The sequence below is a fragment of the Epinephelus moara genome, chromosome 22 (assembly GCF_006386435.1).
Source record: "Epinephelus moara isolate mb chromosome 22, YSFRI_EMoa_1.0, whole genome shotgun sequence".
NCBI classification, from domain to species: Eukaryota; Metazoa; Chordata; class Actinopteri; order Perciformes; family Serranidae; genus Epinephelus; species Epinephelus moara.
In genome coordinates, this window is record NC_065527.1 from 37,636,556 (window position 1) to 37,640,025 (window position 3,470).

At 48.6% G+C, this 3,470-nt stretch overlaps 1 pseudogene; it reads left to right on the plus strand.

The window, feature by feature from the left end:
- The first annotated feature begins 270 nt into the window (after positions 1-270).
- LOC126383555 (uncharacterized) lies at positions 271-2,335 on the plus strand (annotated as a pseudogene).
- Positions 2,336-3,470: the final 1,135 nt, after the last annotated feature.

Here is a 3,470-nt window from a genome sequence, read left to right on the forward strand (position 1 = left end):
GGTATTAAGTAGCCTGTTAAATCGTTTGCACAATTACACTCAGCAAAGCCTTTATGCAAGCAAGGCATCAGTAAGACATACATTAACTACCTGCTGACTGTTAATTCTATGTTGCTCCTCACCTTTTAACATTTCGGCATGCAAGTAAACCCTATAGTACAAAGAAATAGAAAATAAATATCTTAACTGTTTGAAACAGGCCCCTTCACCCAAATCTGCAATCGGATGGATCCGAGGTTAATGACCCATGCAAACAGACTGACTTCGACTATGACATGCATTTGCAGCAAGCTGTGTAAGAACCATCGCAGCCTAAGAATCCACCAGGCCAAAATGAAATGTTTGGTGTCGGAGAGCGAGGTTCAACGCACAGGTCCTGAACCTAGTGAGACGCAGGAGGAGCCCGGCCAGGAGGCACCCCACAGAGCCCAGTCCCTCCACATACCAGAGTCTCCCAATCCTGACAGAGTAGTTTCACAGCAGCGGATTAAGTGGCCCCCAGCCAGCAGACGTAGTGAGTGGCCGCTTTTCAAAACAAATGCTCGGGGACAAGCGCAGTGGCCGGCTTGGGTGCTCAACAGAGGAAGTGAATCGCTTCCTTCAGAACACCATGAGCGACCCACTGAGGGAACAAGATCTGGAACCCAACAAAGGTCTCACCAGCCTCGCCCCCAAACAGCAGAGTTCAAGTTGACTGAGCCAAGTCTGAAGGAGGTTGAGGAGGTCATCAAGGCAGCCCGCTCAGTATCTACTCCAGGCCCCAGTGGCATACCCTACCTCATCTACAAGTGCTGCCCAGAGATTCTCCAGCACCTGTGGAAGACCTTGAAGGTGATTTGGTGAAGGGGGAGAGTTTGCCGACCAGTGGAGGTGCGCAGAGGGAGTTTGGATTCTCAAGGAAGAGAACTCGAAGAACATCAACCAGTTTCGGACAATCTCACTACTGAGTGTTGAAGGAAAGGTGTTTTTCAGCATCGTCTCCAGGAGACTGACTGAGTTTCTCCTCAAGAACAACTACATTGACCCTTCAGTGCAGAAGGGCGGGATTTCTGGAGCTCCTGGCTGCCTAGAGCACACTGGTGTAATCACACAGCTCATCAGAGAGGCCCATGAGAACAGAGGTTACCTAGTTGTGTTGTGGTTGGACCTGACCAGTGCCTACGGGTCCATACCACACAATCTGGTTGAGCTTGCTCTACACCTCCACCATGTTCCCAGCAAGATCAAAGACCTGATCCTGGATTATTTTAACAATTTCAGGGTCAGCTCACTTCTGGGTCAGAAACATCAGACTGGCATCACCTTGGGAAAGGAATAATAACGGGCTGCACCATCTCTGTTACCCTCTTTGCCCTTACAATGAACATGGTGGTCAAGGCTGCCGAAGTGGAACACAGAGGGCCCCTAACAAAGTCAGGTGTACGACAGCCCCCCATCACAACAACATCAGTCCCAGGGAGCAGGTGGATCTTACAAGGACTTGAGACACTGATCACATGGGCAAGGATGAGTTTCAAGCCCTCCAAGTCAAGGCCCATGGTGTTGAAGAAGGGGAAGGTGATTGACAAATTCCGTTTTTTAATTGCAGGAACTGTAATCCTATCCATCACGAAGCAACCAGTCAAGAGCTTGGGGAAGCTCTTTGACTCTAGCCTAAAAGACTGGATCTACCAACATTCCATCCTGCCCCAAGTCTTGTGGCCTCTCCTTGTCTATGCAGTCCCAATGACAACAGTGGAATCCCTCGAAAGGAAGATCAGTGGCTTTCTTCGGAAGTGGCTGGGCCTTCCCCGCAGCCTCACCAGCGCTGCACTGTACGGGACGAACACCCTGCAGCTACCCTTCAGCAGGCTCACGGAAGAGTTTATGGTGGCACGCACGAGAGAAGCCCTACAGTACAGGGATTCCAGGGACTGTAAGGTGTCATCAGCTGGCATTGAGGTGAGGACAGGAAGGAAATGGAAGGCAGAGAAGGCAGTGGAGGTGTTGGAGTTACGCTTAAGGCAAAAGGCACTGGTGGGGGCCTTTATCAACAGGAAGAGCAGGCTTGGGCTACTTCCCATAGACCCAGGTGAGCAAGGCCCAGGGCAAGGAGAGACACCAGCTACTCAAGCAAGAGGTCTGGGCAAGCGTGGAGGAAGAGCGAGTGAGCAGGGCAGTGGGACTCCAGCAGCAGGGGGCGTGGACAAGGTGGGAGATTACGTTGCAGCGAAAGGTCACCTGGTCTAACGTCATGCAGGCAGACTACTATTGCGTCTGGTTCCTTGTGCAAAGTCCTTGGCCGATTGGGCATCACAGGAACAGCCAAGAAGAGGGCCATCCAATCTCCAAGTGAAGCCGCAGAGAAAACCACAAGGTGGCTTTGGATTAAGAGGGCTGACCCGTGGATTGCTGCTGGGACGCAAGTCGGGGCTTGATCACCCCCGGCTGGGTCACCTGGGTGAGGATGTCTGATGTTGCGAGACCTGAAACACCCGATGACCCCAGGATACATCACTGAGGATGCGTCCCAGTGCATCCAGGAGATGTTTCTTGCATAGTGTCCTCACATTTCATTCATAAAATGCATTGAAAACTCACTTAACCCAGTTACATACTCAGACAGTTGTGCAAAGTGACAATCTAGTGGGAAGTGTGTCATTTCTCTGTGCTGTGTGTAAAATCAAACAACCTTTTGATGACAAAACTCTTCTCAGTCATTTAAGGACACATTTAAAACAGCACGAGATGGTGGATTGTCCATTCAAAAATTTTCACTGCCGTACTAATGTGTATTCCTCCTTCAATGCTCACAAAAGAAGGACTCATCCAGACTGTGAAATCTCAGCTTTTAAGACTGAGATTGTCTTGACAGAAACTGACTGCCAACCAATTCAGAGCCAAGTTGAATCTGAGGAAGCTGGTCCCTGTCAGAATTTTCTTGAGCTGGATGCTCCAGAGTGTAATCCTCCTGAGTCTGGATTTGACACTGGTGAATTGCAAGCTCAACTGAGAAACAACTTGGCTTCTTTGATCTTGAAAATGCACAGTGTTCTGCAGGTATCAGAGATGGCGATACAAGACATAGTTGAAAATTTGGCACAAATATTCACATTGTCCAACCCTTTGTGAGAGATTCAATCATCAAGGTTTTAGGAGAGCATAGTCAGTCTATGAATGATGCTCTTTTTAATGAAATAGTGGAAGCTGTCATGAAAAGTAATGTTTCTGTCAGCACTACTGCTGAAGGTGCAGAGCTGTCCACTGCTAAGCGGAGGAAAGCATTTGTAAGGAGTAACTACCCTCTGGTAATGCCAGTACAGTATGCTTTGGATTCTACTGGGCACAGCAGTGTATGTTCCAGTACTACAGATGCTTCAAACAATGTTTAAAAATACAGATCTTCTTGACAAGATTCAAGAAGTTAAACCATCACCACCTGGAATGTACAGTACATGCCTCATGAAGATGGAACATATTTCAAAGAAAAT